This window comes from Ylistrum balloti, unplaced genomic scaffold (genome assembly GCF_031769215.1).
Source record: "Ylistrum balloti isolate Yb309-2 unplaced genomic scaffold, AGI_CSIRO_Ybal_v1 Utg370366, whole genome shotgun sequence".
Classification (NCBI taxonomy): Eukaryota; Metazoa; Mollusca; class Bivalvia; order Pectinida; family Pectinidae; genus Ylistrum; species Ylistrum balloti.
The window spans coordinates 217,937-226,374 of record NW_026782258.1 but is presented as its reverse complement, the minus strand read 5'-3'; the positions used below and the strand labels follow the sequence as shown (position 1 = coordinate 226,374).

At 36.7% G+C, this 8,438-nt stretch overlaps 1 long non-coding RNA gene across 1 annotated transcript; it reads right to left on the bottom strand.

Annotated features, from left to right (window-relative positions):
* Positions 1-3,244: 3,244 nt before the first annotated feature.
* On the bottom strand, positions 3,245-6,187 carry LOC132553905 (uncharacterized). The gene is made up of 2 exons (XR_009554363.1): positions 5,151-6,187; positions 3,245-5,108 (listed from the first exon to the last, which is right to left on the bottom strand). It is a non-coding gene; the product is annotated as an uncharacterized LOC132553905 (long non-coding RNA).
* Positions 6,188-8,438: the final 2,251 nt, after the last annotated feature.

Below are 8,438 nucleotides of genomic sequence, written 5' to 3'. Positions count from 1 at the left end.
ATACCTGGGACGTGTGGAGTCACAAAGACATATAACACACGTGGAAATCATTATACCTGGGACGTGTGGCGTCACAAAGACATAGAACACACGTGGAAATCATTATGCCTGGGACGTGTGGAGTCACAAAGACATAGAACACACGTGGAAATCATTATACCTGGGACGTGTGGAGTCACAAAGACATATAACACACGTGGAAATCATTATACCTGGGACGTGTGGCGTCACAAAGACATAGAACACACGTGGAAATCATTATACCTGGGACGTGTGGCGTCACAAAGACATAGAACACACGTGGAAATCATTATACCTGGGAAGTGGCACGTGGAAATCACACGTGGAAATCATTATACCTGGGACGTGTGGAGTCACAAAGACATAGAACACACGTGGAAATCATTATACCTGGGACGTGTGGAGTCACAAAAACATATAACACACGTGGAAATCATTATACCTGGGACGTGTGGCGTCACAAAGACATAGAACACACGTGGAAATCATTATACCTGGGACGTGTGGCGTCACAAAGACATATAACACACGTGGAAATCATTATACCTGGGAAGTGGGAAATCATTATGCCTCACAAAGTGGAAATCATTATGCCTGGGACGTGTGGAGTCACAAAGACATATAACACACGTGGAAATCATTATACCTGGGACGTGTGGCGTCACAAAGACATAGAACACACGTGGAAATCATTATGCCTGGGACGTGTGGAGTCACAAAGACATAGAACACACGTGGAAATCATTATACCTGGGACGTGTGGAGTCACAAAGACATAGAACACACGTGGAAATCATTATGCCTGGGACGTGTGGAGTCACAAAAACATAGAACACACGTGGAAATCATTATGCCTGGGACGTGTGGAGTCACAAAGACATATAACACACGTGGAAATCATTATACCTGGGACGTGTGGAGTCACAAAGACATAGAACACACGTGGAAATCATTATGCCTGGGACGTGTGGAGTCACAAAGACATATAACACACGTGGAAATCATTATACCTGGGAAGTGGCACGTGGAAATCATTATGCCTGGGACGTGTGGAGTCACAAAGACATATAACACACGTGGAAATCATTATACCTGGGAAGTGGCACGTGGAAATCATTATGCCTGGGACGTGTGGCGTCACAAAGACATATAACACACGTGGAAATCATTATACCTGGGACGTGTGGCGTCACAAAGACATAGAACACATGTGGAAATCATTATGCCTTGGACGTGTGGAGTCACAAAGACATAGAACACACGTGGAAATCATTATACCTGGGACGTGTGGAGTCACAAAGACATATAACACACGTGGAAATCATTATACCTGGGACGTGTGGCGTCACAAAGACATAGAACACACGTGGAAATCATTATACCTGGGACGTGTGGCGTCACAAAGACATAGAACACACGTGGAAATCATTATACCTGGGAAGTGGCACGTGGAAATCATTATGCCTGGGACGTGTGGAGTCACAAAGACATATAACACACGTGGAAATCATTATACCTGGGACGTGTGGCGTCACAAAGACATAGAACACACGTGGAAATCATTATACCTGGGACGTGGCACGTGGAAATCAATATGCCTGGGACGTGTGGAGTCACAAAGACATATAACACACGTGGAAATCATTATACCTGGGACGTGTGGCGTCACAAAGACATAGAACACACGTGGAAATCATTATACCTGGGAAGTGGCACGTGGAAATCATTATGCCTGGGACGTTTGGAGTCACAAAGACATATAACACACGTGGAAATCATTATACCTGGGAAGTGGCACGTGGAAATCATTATGCCTGGGACGTGTGGAGTCACAAAGACATATAACACACGTGGAAATCATTATACCTGGGACGTGTGGCGTCACAAAGACATAGAACACACGTGGAAATCATTATGCCTGGGACGTGTGGAGTCACAAAGACATAGAACACACGTGGAAATCATTATACCTGGGACGTGTGGCGTCACAAAGACATAGAACACACGTGGAAATCATTATGCCTGGGACGTGTGGAGTCACAAAGACATATAACACACGTATAACACACGTGGAAATCATTATACCTGGGACGTGTGGAGTCACAAAGACATAGAACACACGTGGAAATCATTATACCTGGGAAGTGGCACGTGGAAATCATTATGCCTGGGACGTGTGGAGTCACAAAGAAATCATATAACACACAAAGTGGAAATCATTATACCTGGGACGTGTGGCGTCACAAAGACATAGAACACACGTGGAAATCATTATGCCTGGGACGTGTGGAGTCACAAAGACATATAACACACGTGGAAATCATTATACCTGGGACGTGTGGAGTCACAAAGACATATAACACTAACCCCCTCCACCAGAAACACTGTTTCACGCCCGTGTGTGAAATTTTATGTTATCTTAAATTAGTTCCCCGATACCTTTTTAATCTATTTTCTTTCCATTCAGATGTATCTTCACAGAAACTATAAGTGTTGTCCTCGGGCTAACGTATACTCCTGCATTCGGGCTGCTAGATGTCATTGTAGGGCTATTAAAAATGAGTGAAAATCTGAGTATTGAGGGGCATAACTCTGGTACAAAGGACAGATGAACTTCTGTCAGAAAATGACTGTTTGCAGTGATATGGAAAAATCGTTAGGGGCGTGGTTATTGATTTGACCTCGACTTAGTTAACCGTGTTTAATTCCGATCAACTTTGCTTCACGTCATAACACAAGAGGTGCAAAGGGCCTTAACGGTCACCTGAAGATACATGTGTACAAAATTTTGACATTGACCTCTGACCTGGTGTTACCTGTAATAAAATAATATTTCTATATTTGTGAGGAACTCTTTCATGAAGGTGATGTAGAATCACTTAAGTACATATCCTTCCATGTTCATTATGAACCAACATTTGAGTTCAGTTACATAAGAGTATATACTTAGTGGAATGAGAGGATGTAGTTGCTGCTGAATAAACAAAAATATATAAAAATCTTCATGAAGTTCCTTATTTTCAAATACCAACAAAATTAGCAGAAAATAATATCTTAGTAAACCAGCACAACTACAATCCCGTCAAACCACATGGGCATGATGTTGTTTCTAGGAGAGGGGGCTGGTTTAGTATACCACTAATTACAGTATACTTCACACACACCCTCCCTGAGAAACACTGATACATGTCCATCGAATCTGTTATACAAATAACACTGAACATTGTTCATATTTCACTTTTATTATTTTTGTTTGATGCATTTTTCATATTTTATTTCATATTTCAACATTGCCATAAAAATATTCTCTGTACATCAAAAGAACAATTGCAAATTTCTGTACAGATCTGGAGAAACCACTGACACTGTATGGATCATGATTAAGTTTATTAAGGTGCAAGCTTCAGAATACTCCCCTGATCTTGAGTTAGAAACCAATTATAAAGAAAATATGCCAGCTGTAATTAAAGATCTATAATATCCGCTCTAAACCTCGACAATTACCCGGTATCTGAAAAATAATGGTTCACCATGTATCGATGGTACAGAATGTAAAATCACAGTTAACCACTCAACAACAGTATATGTTATAATAATCCATATATCAGTAGTATTTAGCCTTAAAATTATAATAAAACTACCTGCAGTAGTGTTTACCTGTAAACAAAACTCATTAGAAGTGTTTACCTGTAAAATCACTGTAAATTACCTATCATATAAGTTTCTACCTGTAAAATAATAGTAAACTACTTATCAGTATTGTTTACCTGTGAAATAACAGTAAATTACCAGTCAGTATCGCTTACCTGTGAAATAACAGTAAATTACCTGTCAGTATTGTTTACCTGTAAAATAATAGTAAACTACTTATCAGTATTGTTTACCTGTGAAATAACAGTAAATTACCAGTCAGTATCGTTTACCTGTGAAATAACAGTAAATTACCTGTCAGTATCGTTTACCTGTGAAATAACAGTAAATTACCTGTCAGTATCGTTTACCTGTGAAATAACAGTAAATTACCTGTCAGTATTGTTTACCTGTAAAATAATAGTAAACTACTTATCAGTATTGTTTACCTGTGAAATAACAGTAAATTACCAGTCAGTATCGTTTACCTGTGAAATAACAGTAAATTACCTGTCAGTATCGTTTACCTGTGAAATAACAGTAAATTACCTGTCAGTATCGTTTACCTGTGAAATAACAGTAAATTACCTGTCAGTATTGTTTACCTGTGAAATAACAGTAAATTACCTGTCAGTATTGTTTACCTGTGAAATAACAGTTCTGATAAAGTCACAGTAAACCTAGTGTTAACATTGTTTAACTGTAATGTTAACGGTAAAGTTCTGATAAAGTCACAGTAAACCTAGTGTTAACATTGTTTAACTGTAATGTTAACGGTAAAGTTCTGATAAAGTCACAGTAAACCTAGTGTTAACCTTGTTTAACTGTAATCTTAACAGTAAAGTTGTGATAAAGTCTCTGTGAACCATCTGTGATCAGGATTTACTTGTAAAATGACCATAAAAAGTACGACACTATGGTCTTTAATCAAAATGTTATTACTGTTTTGTATTATGTAATATCACAACAGAAATACAACCTTTCATAGCATGAATATAGATAATTTACATATTACTTACTAATTAGAAATCCTCCCTGTATACGCTTACCTACATTTTATCAAGTGGTAATTGACAATCTTTAATGTTAAGAAAAAATTGTTTTTTATCACAAAGTAACCGTTAAATACTAGTGGTTTGTATTTAATTACTAAGTCTGGCCGATGGCTATGAAAGGCTAGCAGTTGCATCTAGCCATTAGACATAAGAATTAAGCAATTGATTCTGGCAATAAGAGGTTAGCAATTCAGTTAGACATTAGATACTGAAGATTAGCGATGGAACCTTGCCATTAGTTAGTAAATTTAGCAAACAAGTCTGGCCTTTTAACACTAAATGGTTGCAATAGAGTTCAGTCATTAGAAAATAAATGTTAGCAATCACGTCTAGCCATAAGACACTGGGTTAGCAATTGAATCTAGCCATTACATACTAGAGATCAGAAGCTCAGTCTAGCCACTGGATACAAGAGGTTAGCAGCTAAGTCTAACCAGTAGATACCTAGAGGTTAGCAGCTCAGTCTAACCAGTAGATACCTAGAGGTTAGCAGCTTAGTCTAACCAGTAGATACCTAGAGGTTAGCAGCTCAGTCTAACCATAAGATTGATAATGACTTGGCAATTCTGAAACTTGCACCACAATATGACATGGGAATGGAGTCCATCATTAAGTCAGTGTTGTTGAATTAAATAACACCAATTTTAAAAGTGAGTTGACATGAAAACATGATTCATTATGATCACAAAACAATAAAGTTAAAACAATGTATGACAAAATCATTATAAAACAGTGTGTGGAGTTTACCAGCAGCACTCATAACCACCCAGTTTCATCTGGGAGAACGGCCATACAAACTTAAATCTTGGTCGTCACAACAACTAGATCAATGGCGACCCAATTTTACTGTGTCAAATCAGATTTAAGACAAAAAAAAAACAACCCATATTTATATTGACCTATCCTCATTTGAGTCTTATTCACTATTCATGGGTCAATTATCTCCAGCCGGAGTAAAATATCTACCATGGAATATTAAACATGGTCCTCGTAAAAATCTTCCTCTATATTTCGTGGAAATCACTGATCAGGCTGTCAATAATCCACATGTATGTACAAATCTTCCAATACTCTATCGGGGTTTTTCAGAGAGGAAAAAAAAAAAGGGGGGGAATTATAAATGACATTTCAGAAATGTAAATGACATATGTACACCTGATTCACAATAGCTTCAAGTCACTTACCTAAGATACCAACTCATCATTTCAGTACAGGTACAGTAAAGAGTGAATTAAGTATGCCATGCTGATAATATCAGATCAGGTTAGGAGTAGCACAGATTGAATGAAGTACAACTTAATGACAATATCAGATCACTATTCATACATTATAGCATGCATCAAATGCGACCATCAAATATTAACCCTACTGACAATACTTGGTCAGTGTTTATTTTGCAGAGTGAATCAAGTACGCCCTTCAGACAGTATCAAATGCGACCATCAAATATTAACCCTACTGACAATACTTGGTCAGAGCATATCTTGCAGAGTGAATCAAGTACGCCCTTCAGACAGTATCAAATGCGACCATCAAATATTAACCCTACTGACAATACTTGGTCAGTGCATATCTTGCAGAGTGAATCAAGTACGCCCTTCATACAGTATCAGTCAGTGTAGGTTTTGAACTGTACAGGGAGTACACCCTTCTGTCAAAATTGGGTTGTGTAGGTTTTGTACAGAGTGAATCAAGTACACCCTTCTGACCAAAATCGGGTCTGTATAGGTTTTATACAGAGTGATTTAAGTACACAAGAGCAGGTCAGAATATTTCAGGTGCAGCTTACAAGAAGTAACAATATCAGTAGTAAAGCCTGAATCAGGTGACTAACAACTGACAGATTGAAAGCAATGCCAGTTATCAGAACTCTAGTTAATATCATTATCACAATAACTAGTCTCAGTATTACATCAAACCATTAACAATCACTATCCTTTCATTTACAGAGTAATTTCTGGCAATTTAATGTTCGTGACGCACATTCTGATCCATAACAAAGGTATATGTGTACATACACTGAATTATTTACAACAACCTAAATAGTTTCCTGCTAGTCTTCATAGACCAACCAATCCATACCTTCATATATACTACACATTCAATAGTATACAACAACCTAGCTAGCTGTCTGTCAGACCCCACTGAGTTCCACAATCAACAGTACACAGATGTTCCATGATAAGTCACTAGCTATTCAACAAAATCATCAGTTTTAATTAATTTAACACCAATTTTTTCTATGATTTGATATTTCAAATGAAAACAAGCTTTAACAAGTTTATCTATCTAAAAAAATGATTTACTGTGTTCATATTAATTAATCAATTAATTAGCTAATTACTTTCAGAAGTCATGGAACAATATTTTATCTATTAGGAGTAATTTTGATGACATGTAAATGAATTGGTCAGAACGAAGAATTTTTTCCTTTGATAAAAATGGTTACAAATTTCTACTGATATTTATGGTCAAACACTATATTTCAACAGTTTTCAATTTTATCAATTATGATGTTGCCTACATTCCATGGTTCAGAATTTAAACCATACATGTAAGATACAACTCTACCAGTTATATAGATATTATTCAGAACCTCTGACATTGAATAGCAGGCCTGGAGGTGGGGGAACTGAGATCAGGCAACCCCTTCCAGTCCTCATATCTATCCTTCGTAAGTACAGCACTAATAACCATCTTCGGTATAAAATATTTAACAAATCCACTTAGTCGAGACATGAACAATAGAAATACCCACAGTGACACATAATATTGTGTCTTGTTTGAAATTTGTTCACAGTAAATATTGAACCCTGTATACTAATACTAATTACCAGCATACAAGATATCATCATGGGGACAACTTGTATAAGATATCCTTTCGGTCAGTATTTTCTTTAAAATCTTACCTTGAAATAACATTAAAACATGAATATGTACATTCTGTCACAGTGATAATACTATGTAAAAACAAAAACAAAAGTCTTCTCTCCAACATTCCTACATAACCATCCCAAACAGGACAATTATATCCCATCTCTTGTTCAAATCATTTCCATTCCTACATGATCCAGTAAACAGCTACTTGGTCAACAAGTGTCGTGAATTCAACCACCAGGGGGTCATTTCACTGAAAGAATAATAAATTTTAGAAAAAATTGAATTTGTTTCATTTTGTTCCAGGTGGTTGTTTTAACTTGATGAAATAAATGGTTTAATTTGACTTATGAATCCATTTTAACTCCTCTTGATAATGACCATAACCTGATTACTGTTTTACATATCAAAATGTCATCTAGAAGTCTTGACATGTATACCATTAGTTTTACATACATACAAAATGTACATTCTTCCATCCATGACAGAAATTTGTACCATTTCCCCAGTACAGACAACTGGAACATGCTGAATCTGGGCTGCTAAATGATGTTTGACATGTGAAATTGAATGGTCTCTTAAGTCTACCAATTCTTAAATAAAATGTTTTAAAACCTGTTGATTTTTATTGAGCAAGTATTAAAACATATCAAAGTGTTAATGTATTTTTTTGTTGAGCTGTATTTTGTGACTATCTGATCAGGATAACCAATCTGAAGTGTCAAACCTAACCTAACCATTCTATTATATCATCTGTATATAGTTGTGTCTCAAATTTTTTAAAAAAATTAGTAAGAACAATGGGAGAAAAAATAATCACTCCCACTTTCAGGGTGATGCTAAAGAAATGTCCAG